The following is a 15556-nucleotide window of genomic DNA, read 5'->3' as shown; positions in this document are numbered from 1 at the left end:
TCTTTAAATATAATAAACCATACATTAAAACAGGGATGAACAAATCCCAGGAGCTCCGTATGCTCTTTAAAAATGAAAGCTGCCTCCTAAGTTTTGAGTTTTTCTCTAGTCTAGTCTTGGAGCCAGAAAAGTATCTGTACTTGTACCAAGTATGGTACTTGGTATGTGAACATCCCTAGTATAAATAAAGCTACATGAAATAAAAACTCAACTCATATACAGATTAATATTATAACCATCATTATTAAGAATAAATAAGTAAATAAGATACAGTTATCAGGATACTAGGGAAACTATAACAGTTTGTATTTCTGTTAAATTTATATGGTTTTACATTGTTGTTTTATACAATTTGTTATATAATTTTTCCCTGTCTATATTCTGTCTTTGTTTTACATATAAACATTGGAAGCCCAGCTCTTGCATAATGTTTTCTTTATTTTCTGAAAAGGTCCCCTGGAAGGTTAAAGCGACACTGTCACCTTGCTCATGCAGGGCAAAGTGAAGGTGCTTCTACAAAGTCTCCCGACTCCCAGCTTGCCATTGATTTCTTGCCGCTCCTTCCTCCAGCGTAGTCATCCCTACACTGTCACAATACCTGGTACTTCCGGGTATGGAGGAACATGTGACCTCCTTTTCTCAGACAATGGCACTGTCACAGGAACAGGGGACTGACATTACCACTCCCTATTGTCTTCAACATTGCTTATTCTAATGGCTGCAGAGGAGAAAGGAGCAGTGCAAAATAGCTGGTAAGGTAAGTATTAGGGGGTCAGGGCTTGCCCTTTCCAGAGACACTGTCACTTTGTCAAGCATGGGTAAGATGGCAATGCCTCTTTAAAATGCAGCTAAGGCAGCAATTTTCACATCCTGTTTAGTATAGTCCTCCATAATAAGCTCATTCAACCCTTAGATGTTTTCAGTCTTCCAGGCTGAATGACACTCTGTGGAATGACTGAGGAAATAATGTAAGTGAAGGGGGTCATTGACCTGAGGGGGCAGCACCGTGCACTCAAAGTGTAATAATGCAGAGGGCAGAACTAACATCATAACATCAGCACAACTATCTGTACAACTGAAGACAGCCAAGAGAAGATATCCTGTTCATCATGTGAATGGCCTAAGACAACTGGAAAGGGTAAGTATAAAAAAAAGCAAAATACACATGTTGGGGGCCACCAGGGGGCAGCAATTGCGAGCAGAGCCAGGAATAGGGCTTTAATACATAACAAAGGGTTCTGTGGCATTGTGTGGCAATACCACTGTGTTCCTCAAAGTCTCCATTCCATGGTTCCATGCCTTAATAGTGATTATGCGCCTGTGTACATCCCTCATGAAGAGGGTGCTGGGATTTGTTCAGGGCCCCACCTGTGAGTCAGGAGAACTCCACCCAGGGGTCAGTGTGGAGGCCAGTGCAGCAGAGTGCTGCAGGTTTGTGAAACATATTGGGAGGATTGGCATGTTATTGCGGTTGTCTGGAGGAACCAGACAGTGGCCCTGAAGATTGAGGCCGGAGCAGCAGTGCTGCAAGAGAGACTTATTAAAAGACTGGGACACTGTGAGTGTTTGGGACAACTCAAGGATTGGTGAGCCCTTATCTGTCATATGCTACAGCAAGCTATTTATGTTGGATTTCGTGATTATGTATCGTTTTGAAAGAAAATAAAGACTCTGTTTTGAAAAACCCGCTGTGCGAGTGCTCTGTGAGCTCCCCAACTTCACAAGTGGTGGAGAATGCGGGCATCGATCCCGCTGACCTGGATTGAAGTTATAGAGACTGACTGTGACAATGTGGAGATGACTAACCAAAGAAGTGACACCGGGAATATGGATGATAGTTTTATGGAGGGAAAGACTGGTGTGACTTTGTTTAAAGTAAAGAACTGTCCCTGCTGGAAGTATAGAAGAAAAATGGTGGGAAGTGCCCAGACGTAAGATCTAGGCTTGTGTGTCCACTCCTCCGATTGGAACAAAGGGGGGGGGGATATGTGTCATTGTGTGGCAATACCACTGTGTTATGTGGCCTCACAGTCTCCGTTCCATGGTTCCATGCCTTAATAGTGATTATGCACCTGTGTACATCCCTCATGAAGAGGGTGCTGGGATTTGTTCAGGGCCCCACCTGAGTCAGGAGAACTCCACCCAGGGGTCAGTGTGGAGGCCAGTGCAGCAGAGTGCTGCAGGTTTGTGAAACATATTGGGAGGATTGGCATGTTATTGCGGTTGTCTGGAGGAACCAGACAGTGGCCCTGAAGATTGAGGCCGGAGCAGCAGTGCTGCAAGAGAGACTTATTAAAAGACTGGGACACCGTGAGTGTTTGGGACAACTCAAGGATTGGTGAGCCCTTATCTGTCATATGCTACAGCAAGCTATTTATGTTGGATTTCGTGATTATCTACCGTTTTGAAAGAAAATAAAGACTCTGTTTTGAAAAACCCGCTGTGCAAGTGCTCTGTGAGCTCCCCAACTTCACAGTTCCCAGAGCACTATGTATTATCTAAACATGCAACACAGTAAATCACATTGCTTTGTAGCTCCTTTTGTATTATAGACAGTTTAGACAAAGTGATCAGTCACTGCTTGAGATGACTAATTTGAATTATTTACAAATGACTTCGCCCAACACGGTTGGAACCATGCCGTAGCGCACTGGATATGGTGTGACTGGGCCCTAAATTTAAATTTGGCCTGGATTGAGCAGTAATGTAGATAATGATATGTATGAAAATGTAACAGTAACAGTTATACTAACATAGCAGGTAAGGTTGAAAAAAGGCACAGGTCCATCTAGCTCAACCTATGTGTGTGTGTGTGTGTCTAGTAGTTTCCATATGGCTGTATATTTAGTGAACTTAGAAACTCATCTAAAAGTTTCTTGAATTTATAAATGATATCTGCCGGCCAGCTAAATTAGGACCCCACCTGGAGCTCCTCCCACAGGACCAGAGCTGACTCGCCGCTGCTCTCCCACGCCGAAGGTAAGTTTAAAAACAAAAAAACCATAGCGCAAACATCGGGGCATTGGGGCATTTTGACAAGTACTTATCAAAATGCCCTGTTTTTACAGGGGGGGGTTGCAAAATGCACCTTGCCTGTGTAGGCAAGAATCCTAGCACCGGCCCTGACCAGCAGATAATACTGACTGTGGAAGGGAATTCCACATATTTACTACACGAACAATAAAAAAAAACCTTGCCCAGTTTAAGATTAAACCTTCTCTCTTGTATCCTCTTTTTGTGTCCTCGTGCCAGCAATAGAGTTCATGGTGTAAACATTTTATTCTGGATGTTGTGAAATATCCAGAATTTAGGTCCCCTCTTTGCAATTAGGTCCCCTCTTAAGTGCCTCTTTTCTAAGGAGAAAATATGATCCTCAGATTAGTTTGCACAGTTTCCCTGAGGTAGTTCACTCCTCTGTTCCTATAGTCTATATGGGTTTAAATTTTAATTATTAAACTGGATTTTCCTAAAAAAAAAAGTCATTTACCAGATGCAGGATTCCAGACCCACTGGAAATTATTTTGTGACTTACCAAAATACAAATAAGTATGCTTCCTTCCTTGGTTAGGTAATATAATTACTCTAAAAACTAAAAAAAGCCATCAGATCAAAAATATTGAGAACCGAAAACCATCCATGAAACAGGCGTTATAAGATTTTCTCAGGTTACTTGGTTGGGTTTTTCTTTAAAAAATTGGTCTATGTAAAGTTTGTTTTGTAAAATTGATCATTGTGGCTCACGGCAGTTCTAAATAGTGCTTTACATTTCTTTTTTTGTTTTCTCATCATTTTTGACTTTTTGATTTTCAACTATGGTTCTGCAATCTATGGCCATCTAACGCTATTTTCCAAATACTGCCACATGACTGTTGTGAAATGTCTAAAGTTTCATGCTAAAGAATAACACAATCATTATATAGTGTAGAAGACATATATATTGTTGTTATCAGTTACCTCCTACAACAAATTGTATTTCTTAATACAATATTGTTTTTGTTCTTTGTTGCATTAGTGCTGTTGCTCTCCTGCAGCTACTTCCTGTCTGCATGCATTCCAGCATTCCAGCAATTGCTGCACATCATTCTTCATGGAGGGTTTCCTAATGGTGAAAACATTGGACTACGCCTATGTAATGCATCATGAAATAGCCATTTATACCCTCCACCAGAAGCCAGTGTGACAGGGCAACAACATGAGAGCACAATTGTGAGACAGGGACAGACCATTGTCAGCGAACGAGGGCTTTCCTGTTAGGATGAGGTAATATTTAACTGAAAGCTACAGATTTAGGCTATGTTCACACCATGTTTGGACCAGATCCGAAATAGATTTGCAAACGCAGTGCAGTGCATTTTTACAGTGATTTTGCCATGATCCGGTGCTTTTTTTATTTACCTTAAAATGGGCTTTGCAGTGTGTTTCGTGCGTTTTTGACACATTTTTATGCGTTTTCCGTGTTCTGGTGCATTCCAGACCAAAAAAAAATATTCAGTATTTTTTTTTGGAATGTCAAGCACTGCAAAGCTGTAAACTGTAGCCTAGAAATCACATAGGGATACATTAGGATGCGTTTTTGGTCCAGGAGCTAAGTGTTCTGGTCTGGACAGAATCTGGACATCGTGTGAACAAGCCCTTAAGAATATCGAAAACTACTTTTAAAAATACATTAATATCGTGAAAACAATATTAAATGTTTGACTGTGTTTACATCAAATCAACATTTTCATATTCTGAGTTAGTTTTTGCACATTAATAAACCTACATAAATATAAGCTATATTTCATAGCACACAAGACATGCTTTTTTCAAATAACTCTTGAGTTTGTTCCTTGGGCCATTCTTTATTTTAGCTTTAAATAAAAGGAAGGAAAAAAAAACAACTTTTCTCCACCTCTCTACAGCATGACAAGGGAACAGATGGCAATTTAAAGGAAGAATTTATGACAGCCACAATCTTAATGTTGCATAAAGAAAAGAAAAGACTTGCATCAAAACCACTGACAAATGTACTTGCTAATATTAATGCACTCGCCATTCATCCAATATGCTTCCTAATTGCTTTTCTGTACATAATAATGTGGCACCTGCTGCTCAACATTGCAAACGCATCAGGATTTCTCCAAAGTCAAACAGCTCTGCAACCGGCCCTTTCCCAGTGATAAATGTAGAGCACTGTATCACGCACAGTTCCTGTCAGTGACATAATTAAAATTTTATACTTACAGAAAAAGATAGTAAACAATCCATTCTTAAATGGATTCACAAGAGGAACTCTTGTTACAGCCAACTTCATAATTAGTATGCATCATGTATTACTAATATATCTATGACAGGAAAATAACATAAATGGGCTAAGTTGACACACCGTACAATGCTAGAGGAAGCAATTAAAAATATGTAGGGTTAGATTTTACAGTTTATGTGGAAGGTTTGCTTGTCATTTTATTATTATTTCCAGGTTATTTAACATTATGTAAGCAATATACCGTTTGGCTGTATTATCTAGCCTGTGAAACTTTACCTGTTATTTAGTTATATAAAATAGATAGTTTGTTCAATAGATGGACACACCCATATGTGTGTAATTTTTTTCACAAGCAAACACACCCCTGACAAAACCAGTAATCAAGGACAAAATAGAATTCTAGGAAAGCTTGTTTAATCAAAACCAATTAAACCATACATTCCTTCATTCACTTCTTTCTTTCCTTACTTTATATTCCATTTTCCATCCTTCCTTAGTCTCTCCCTCTTTCTTTACTCCATACTTCCCCATACCAATGTTTGTGTTACTACCTATAGTATCACAGGGGAGACACTTCTTTAAGTGTTTTCTGCACTTCAGAAGCAGATCTATAGCCTGTTATTTAAACATTGCTGGCAAGAAGGCTTTCTTAGCAGAAAATGCTCTGTCTCTGCTCCTTTTCTACCTGTCTCCTATTTTGCTTTTGTATACTGAGCTGTGCATGCACAAGTCAGCATATATTCTCAGCATGTATTAGTGTTGGGATGAATTAACTCTCACCCGCATGTGCAGGAGTTACGTCATCCCAGCTCAGGTTCAGCTCAGGATGGCCTAAGACCTTGCAGCCAGAAGAAGAGCGAGCAAAGATGGAAGTGAAACAAGGGAGCTTACATTGCTGTAGGTGAAGTAACTACAGCAAACTTAGTCCATTTCCACCTTTGTAAGTGATTAGCATTTATTGTGATAATGAAGAGGTGCAGTGATAATGTATACATGCGTACATTTGCATGACTCACATTGCAGGCTTTTTTCATTTTTTAAGAAGGTTTTATTAGGCCTGAAGCCTAAAAATTATTTTTCTCCACAGGAAAATTAGTCTGGCACCAATGTGTCAGACTGTAATGAGCTGCCCCCCTCCCTCTCACCCATTGTAACATGATCAGTAAACACCAGCTCTGCCTTTATGTGTTCATATGTGTTATGTGTTCAATGTACACTTAGTGTACATTGCTGCCATATGTTTTTCAAAAATACCTCTGCAAAGGTGGAAATGGGCTTTAAGTTCCACTTTAAATCTGTTGCACTGCCAGGGTCCCTTAACTACCCAGCCAAAGGCTGAGAAGAGGTATTCAAGGGTTTGTATTCCCTGCTTTGAGATCCTGACCCAAGAAACAACCATCCCTAAAAGCAAGTGCACTGGTTTGCGTGCTTTGCAGTGCCATTAATTTGGCTTACAATAGCGGGCTTTGCACCTGCACTGCAGTGCACAACAATACAATATGTTGCAGTTTGTTGCATTAAAAAAGTAATGTACAATGTTGGTGCTTTAAGGTGCACCGTCAGTTGATTCAAACTGAATACCTTAATGTAGCGTGCCTTTTGCACCGTACTGCACAGCCTGGGAGCATATGCATTGATGTAAGGAATAGTTTGCATGGGCCCTTAGATAAGATCAGATAGTGTATGCCGTGAACAGAAATTATCACGTTGGCAACATTTTCACAGGTTTGCAATTGTTAGAATTCTGAATGACATTGTGCTTGTAAATAACATCAAGAACATCTGACATAGTTAGCTTGACCCATTGGTATAATGGGAAGATGATTTTTTACTATCTATTGCAGGTTTCCATTAGCAAAATAGAATAGATGGCCCAATTTTAGATACAGCACTTTGTATCTGGAAAAATATTTTAAAAGCAGTATGTAGTGTATATTTGAACTGTAAATCAGACACAGAGCACAGACAATCATACATTTGCTACTGTGGAAAGAACAGGCTTATGTCCAGCCTGTAGCAGGGTGAAGGGTACACACAGCAGCTGCTAACACACAGCAGTCCTTGGCATGGATGGGGCATCACATGCAACTTTTTACTTACTGTATGATAGATTGTGCTGGGAGTTGTAGTTTACCATACTTCCCTGAGCCTATTGGTTGCCAGATGCCAACTAAGAGCTGCTGCTGAGCAGTTTCGAATTCCACTGACACACTGTGCCTTTTGGGGCATTCAATAGCAGTAACCCAAGAGCTGAATTTTAAAAATACATTCAAGTACCCTAACTATTAACAAAAATGTAGGTCATTTGTGTATCACTCAGCTGTAAATCCTCAAAATATCTCTGAATTGGTACTGACACTGTCCTTCCTTTTAGAGAGTGGCCACTTTTGTTCCCCATGGTCCCTGTGTGTGTTGTCCCGTGATAGACTACAATCTCTTGTTTAGTGTAGTCTTGTTCATTTGTATTGGAATTATACTATATCACGGGAACAAGCTTGGAGTGGTGGCTACTTTACAAAATACACAGGGACCCTGGGGAACAAAAGTAGCCACTCTGCAGAAGGAAGGACAATGTCAGCGTGAATTCAGAGATGATTTGAGAATCTACAGGTGAGTGATGCACAAACACCCTACATTTTTGTTAATCGATAAGGCACTTAAAATCATTTTTAAGATTTAACTGCTGAGTTTAGTGTGACTTTAATGGTTGCCAATGGTCAAGGGGACAAATAGAGGGGTGAATCTCCGCAACAGGGACACATACATCAATATAGTACTACAAAGAGAAATATGTCTCTGTTGGGCCAATTGTGAAGGACACCATTAGCTTCCTAAAGGAGTGGGATTTCAGTTAATACTGACTCCCGACCAACCCAGAGACCAAATAAGTTATTTTTAAAGTCGTACCTACTACTTGAGAATAGGTTAAAATTCTATAAACAAATGTTCTTTACCAAGGAATGTTAGGCAACTCAAGAGTGAATACAGATTAATCTAAGTTTTTATTTTATGTCCAGAACCCATCAAAACCAATTTATAGAAAATCCGATTAAAGCACAAATTACTTTCCATAGTATTTTATATGAGGATCATTTAAAGAAAAGACTAATACAATTTAAACAATAATAAAAAAAAAAAGAATTGCTATGGGAAATGAGCGCTGTAACCTTAAATTTGGTAGTTGGGCTCTTTCATAGAAATCTGACTTCCTATCAGTCACAGAAATATTTCAACATTTATGATGTAATCTAGAAAGTGCATTTTCATACAAAAACAATCTAAAATTTTATGCATCTAATAAAAATTGCCCGCATAAAAATGAGATGCATTGCTATCATAATTGCAGAACTATCAAACACTTTCTCCATAGCCTACAGAAATAGCAGACTGCTGAGGATGGACATAACAAGATTTGGCTCTCAGAAATGGCTATGAAAACTGAGTGCAAACAAAAGCTTCCTTTACTCTTACCTGCTGTTCTGGAAAAACATACTTTGGTATTATGAAAAGTATATTGTACATAACATCATAAGATATTAACTTTAAATTAATCAACACAACTATCAGAAAATCTTAGAGATGCAATAGTAGCTCATTTTAATTAAACTGTTAAATTGTGCGGCTAAATAACCAAAATAAAGCCCAACTCCAGTCCAAAATGTATTTTTTTTTAAAGTAGTTAATCAGTTATGAAAACAAAAAAAGCAGCTTTCAATGTAGGGCTCACCTCCTCTTGGGCACTGTCCACCACAGATTCACTGTTTCAGCTGTCCAGTGTTGATCCTCTTCTGCTTTGAATAATGCCCACTGTCATTTGACACGCTCCCTGTCCCATTATTGACCTGTCATGATCACTGGTCCTTTACCTTCTCTTCTTACTACAGCGGTTGGTGGTATTGAATGTATTTAATATGGTCACATGATCTAACTGGTCCTTTTCCTGCTCTTCTTCAGCAGCTGGTGGTGCTGAATGCTGCCACAGCATTCTTCTTTGAACCCAGGGCAACTTTATGATTTATCCCCAGGGAGATAGTCCTTGAGGCCCTAAACTCATATGACAATTCTGAAGAGTATGGCCATTCTGTGCACCATTAAGGACAGCCCACTGATGGAGGAAAAAGAGAAGGAAGAGGACCTCTGATGTAATGTGAGTGGACCAAAAACCAATGAAAAAGGTGATTTATGCAAAAAATGTTTAAAAGAATACAGTTGAGCTTTAAAATAATTTAATTACTAAAACTGGTTGCTCAAAAAAGGTACAAATATATGAAATTTTGTTTGCTAAATAAAATTAATTATTCTCACATTTAAGGCACTGAAAGGTAAATCTTGATGTAAGGGCATACAACTGTAATGTATGCACAATTACATTTTTTTTACTAGTGGGGGTGAGGAAGGATTTAAACCTTTATTGTTTTGTTTTTGTTGTTGTTGTCTCTGACTCCACTAAGGTGATTTTCCCTCTGTCTGTGTGAAACCCCTGTCAAACTAGGTTAAGAAAAGAGGGGAACGGGTGTCACTGGGACAAGAAGGCACACACAAAAACTGACTAAGGTTGCAACCTTTCCCAACTGTACTTAAGAATGTGATTATTTTGTTGTCTCTATCCCATTACAGAAAATTCCCTTTAATTCTTATACTTGAATCCATGTCACTAGGACAGGAAGTCAGAGGAAATTTTTCTAAGGGGGTACAAGGTAGTAATAATAACCTGACAAAAGTTCTAAACTTTCCCTACTTTTTTTAAATTAAAAGGAAAGAGCTTTAATACGACACATTTAAACATTTTGAGGGGAATTTATCAAAACTGGAGCAGACAAAATCTGGAGCAGCTGTGCATGGCAACCAATCAGCTTTTCTCTTTTATTTTTCAAATCTTAACTGAACAAACTGAAGAGAGAAGCTGATTGGTTGCCCTGGGCAACTGATCCAGATTTTACCTGCTCCAGATTTGATACATTCTCCTCACTGTATGTAACATAGTATGATAAGAGAATAGGTGAAATTGGTAAAAGGGGTGGCTTAGGCTAACTTTCGTATGTGATGCTACTGATTTGTTGAGCAAGCTCACTTTTGTAATTTATTGTCACTCACCTGTCATAGGTTTACCCATCTTAATAGTCAGAGGAGACCTGCTCCCCTATTTGTAATGTGGTCTACCTCCAACCTTTTGGACTCCCTGGCTTGACCTTGGCTGTGTTATTGACTATGTCCCTGCAACACCCTTGAGGCTCTGTTCTGGTTTCCCCCTGCAATAATCAATAGCTACTCACCTTGACTAATCCACAGTTGCCAGCTCACCATTCCAAGGGAACAGCATTTAGTTAAAACCAGATCATCTGGAACTTAAAGCGAAACTAAACCCTGTGCAAGTGATCAGCTATGACACTAGCCATTTGAGGGCTTGAAAAATGACATAAGCACACTGGCAACTGTTACAGTTATCATCAAAGGCATTCCTTGAAAGTAAGGTGGGTTTAGATTTGAAGTTTCTTGGGGCACTAGCATACAGTATACCCATTTAAATAATTCTCAAAAGTGGCTGCTAAAGGTGAAGCGTGCATCGCCAATAGTCTTCTGGTCGTAACATAGACGTCACTCTATAGTTGTTCTATGTCCTTTTGTAGCATAAATTAAGGGTTATACTATATGTATTTTCTAATCACTTAAAACATATTGAGCCTTGCACTAGCAATTTAAAGATCAAATACAAATATTTTGTTCAATAGGAAATGAGAAAACAAAAGAGATGCCCCGACTGTGCAGTCCCATTTCTATCTCCACAAATGTCATCCTTAAACTTAAAGGCCACAATCAGCCCAAGCTTTTTGTTATTTTTAGATAGCTTAAAACTTCTGCCTGGTTTAAGCACCTTAGGAATAGAGCAATGTTTTAATTTTTGCACACACATGCTAAAATCTGAATTTTTGGAGAGAAACTTACTTTAGACTCGCAAACAATTATGTACTGTATATTCTGACAGCAGAGGCCCTGTAGAATTTAAAAATGATAGATGCAATTTTGTTTATGTCACACAATATTTGCATAAATGTTTAAAAAATTTATATTTTTAGGAAAACCTCTGCTAAAGTAAATTTTAGTGCACAAAAACACAATATAACACCCAATATTTTGGGAAAACATAAAAGATGGGGTGACGTTGAGTATACAGTATAGATACTAAACACGGCACACTTAAAACTGCACACGGCCGTGCAATGGTGGTCAAATATGGGACTCAAAATTGCCCATAGGCGGCGCTTTTACTGCTCATCCTTATAGAGTTAACAGTGAATAATGGCTCTAGAATTATTTCTTTCAATCTGATGTTAATGGAGATACCTAACATGCGTGATACAAATGCTGTTTACATACACATGCATGGCCATGTGCTTGTTTGCATTCACATACAGATGGAAGGGGGTGGAGGGGTTGCATTTAAATATTTTTTATTTCAATTTTAATTTATTATTTTTACCCCTTTTTTTTTTTACTTAATTGATATCACAAGGTGGATAACAAGCCCCTATGCGATAGCATTGGGCGGTGACAACGTCTCTTTATTGAGACATTAGGGGTCTATTACTGCCCTCCAGTACAGACAATCAAGCATAGGGTTGTGCTTAAACCTTTGTTTACCATGACTCATCAGCCAGGCTTCTGACAGCCCTGAAGCGCTGAGAACACAGTGCTACCTGTTTCAGTGATCAAAGAGCAGATCAGAGAACAGATGTTCCTTGGTCTGCCCTTGCTCTCCAACTTGAATGCATTTGTCATGGCCCTGGGCCCCCCATAGGAGTGGGAGAGCCAGAAACAATGGCAGGGGGTGGGGGTGCAACAATGGTATGGTGGCACCTTCAGAGTTGGGTGTAAGTGATTGGGTGGCTACATGGCTTAACAGGACCACAGATTTAGATAATTCAATGGGGCTTGTAGTTGGGGGTTTTTTGTTTTTTTTTTTACAAATGTAATCAAGACTTAGAGAGAAAGTCTTTTGGTAGGGGTGAATTTAATTGGGGTGTTGGCCACAGTTGAGCTTTAATGTGGTTCCCAAAATCCCAAGGGAACACCAAAACTTCATTCTTGCTCAGAATGAACCAAAAAAACTATGTTAGGGAAAATATTTTTCTAATAATGGATTTTATTATTTCTGCTATGCTTACAAATAAGAGATTGACTATATTGTAAACCATTCTGCAACATTTTATATGAATAGTACCAATTTTACCTAAACATACCAATCCACAAGCTGAGAATTAAAAAAATAAAATGCAAAGATCTAAGTAATTATGTTAATTACAAACTGGTTAGATCCTTTAATTTATGCTTTTATTTTAATAGCTCTCTTTATTACAGCTCCACAGAATATACTGTAGCAATGCATTTAATGCATATTGTACTAAAGAGTTATTGTTTAAAAGCAACAGATTTCTAAAAAAAACAAAAAAAAAACACCCTTTAATCCTTATTATTATAAGAAATTTGTTTTTCCAAATATCAAAATGATGTACCATAAACAATTTTATTACAGAAATATAATTGATTTTTTCTTTTTCCTTTAAATCCCTGATGAAATAAGTTAACAATATGTTGTAAAAATAAATAATCTTATCTAGGGTAATGCATTACCTAGGGCTGCAACATCAACCCTAATTCTGTGTAAATTAGATAGGGAATTGGGGCTTTCCCTCGCATAGTTTACAATTCTCAGATGACACATCATAATAACAGAAAGTTAAAATAAACAATTGCTAAAATATAAAATCTATAATCAGAAGCTGCATGAATTCAGCAATGTACACCATGATGACTCATAATAAGAAATCCCAAATTGTGACACTTTTTTGTGCCAGATGTTTATTAAGTTTATTTATCTGGCAGAATAAAAATAGCAGAAACCTATTTTTGTGCAGTTTAGTGTGTTTTATTGGTAGATACAGGAACTAGATAAATCAGTGTCATTATACTTGCTAAATGTGAGATCATGGGGTTGATTTACTAACCTTATAAACACGCCACAAACAAGTATACACCTCTGTAGTGTGTTCCCTCCCAGCATGATCTATTGGTGGAATCTAGACACCTTTGTAGTGTGTACACACCCAGCAGGTGTGTTGTGTAAAGCCCTGCATGAATTGCAAGGTGATGTTGTGTAAATTAGCTCTACATTGTGTTGCTTGCGTTGATGAATGCAGGAATGTAAATGCATGAGCTAATCATTTTTGTCTAAACTGTGAAGCAGCATTATATATGCATCATGTGCATGATTTTTCCATATATGGCATTAGTGGAAATATGCTTTTAGAGACTTTTTGGTTGATAAATAAGTTTTGTTGTGTAAAAATCACACGCACCTAGTGCGTGCGTGTGTTTAGGTTAGTAAATCACCCCCATATTGTTTAAAAATGCCCTAATTGTTAAACATACTCTAATGATCTTGTTTTAGTGGTGACTGCCTTTATAGTAACAGTAGGTGTCAATGATAATATTTTAGCTTTTGTGCCAAGGACACAAAAAACAATGATTTCTTATGTTTTTATATATGCTCATCATACCTAATGTGATTGTAGCCCTTTTAGTGAAATTGTTACACCACAATTGAGCACAGTATGATATATGTACCCTGTTTCCCCGAAAATAAGACCTACCCTGAAAATAAGACATAGTACTATTTTTGGGAATTGCTAAAATATAAGACTTACCCCGAAAATAAGACCTAGTTGTGACCATTCCCAGGGCCGGTGGTGGCATAAGGGGGAACTTGAAAAGCCGCAGCAGAGAATCAGCAGGGCCAGCGCTAGAGGAAGCAAGGTGGCACTGGGGGGAGCAGAGCTGCATAAGCCAATGCCTCCTCTATAGCGCCGGCTCCTGTCACAGGCGGAGTGATACCAAATGCACTCCGCCTGTGAGGAATCGATAGTGAAAGTGTGCTTCGCTTATTCTGGCCAGCGATTGGTTAACAAATTGCACTCCTGATTGCCCTGATCACCATATTTTTTTACATGAATAAGTGTTGATTGTTGTACATAAAAAAAAAATAAGACCTACCCCGAAAATAAGACCTAGTGTGTTTTTTTGAGCCAAAAAAAATATAAGACAGTGTCTTATTTTCGGGGAAACATGGTATCTATCTATCTATCTATCTATCTATCTATCTATCTATCTAGATACATACACAAGTGTTCCAATCACCTCCATGTCCACAGGTGTATAAAATAAAGCGCCTAGGCATGCAGGCTGCTGACTGCTTCTACAAACATTTGTGAAAGAATGGGTCCCTCTCTCAGGAGCTCAGTGAATTCAAGCGTGGTGGCGTGATAGGTTGCCACCTGTGCAATAAGTCCATCCGTGAAATTCCCTTGCTACTAAATATTCCACGGTCAACTATTGGTTGTATTATAACAAAGTGGCAGCAACTGGGAACAACAGCAACTCAGCCACAAAGTGGTAAGCCACGTAAAATGACAGAGCGGGGTAAGCGCATGCTGAAGCACACAGTGCGCAGAAGTCACCAACTGTCTGCAGAGTCAATAGCTACAGACCTCCAAACTTTGTGTGTCCTTCAGATTGGCACAGCAACAGTGCGTAGAGAGCTTCATGGAATGGGTTTCCATGGCCGAGCACCTGCATCCAAGCCTTACTTTACTAAGTGCAATGCAAAGCACTTTGCATTACACCACATACAGTGGTGTAAAGCACACCACCACTGGACTCTAGAGAAGTGGAGACTTGTTCTCTGGACTGACAAATCACGCTCCTCTGTCTGGCAATCCGATGGACGTGTATGGGTCTGGCAGTTGCCAGGAGAACGGTACTTGCCCAACTGCATTGTGCCAAGTGTAAAGTTTGGTGAAGGGGGGATTATGGTGTAGGGTTGTTTTTCAGGGGTTGGGCTTGGCCCCTTAGTTCCAGTGAAGGGAACTCTTAAGGCATCAGCATACCAAGACATTTTGGACAATTTCATGCTCCCAACTTTGTGGAAACAGTTTGGGGATGGCCCCTTCTTGTTCCAATATGACTGTGCACCAGTGAACAAAGCAAGGTCCATAAAGACATGGATGAGCGGGTTTGGGGTGGAGAAACTTGACTGGCCTGCAAAGAGTCCTGACCTCAACCCGATAGAACACCTTTGGGATGAATTAGAGCAGAGACTGCGTGCCAGGCCTTCTCGTCCAGCATCAGTACCTGACCTCACAAATGTTCTTTCTTTCTATAGAGTATCCATAGAGATGCTTCCGCTTATCATCCAGAAACATTTAGGAAGAATGAACAGCTACTGACTCAATTCAAGTACTTAATGTGGGTGCTACT

This window comes from Nanorana parkeri, unplaced genomic scaffold (genome assembly GCF_000935625.1).
Source record: "Nanorana parkeri isolate BGI_ZX_2015 unplaced genomic scaffold, ASM93562v1 scaffold934, whole genome shotgun sequence".
NCBI classification, from domain to species: Eukaryota; Metazoa; Chordata; class Amphibia; order Anura; family Dicroglossidae; genus Nanorana; species Nanorana parkeri.
This window is presented reverse-complemented; position numbering follows the sequence as displayed.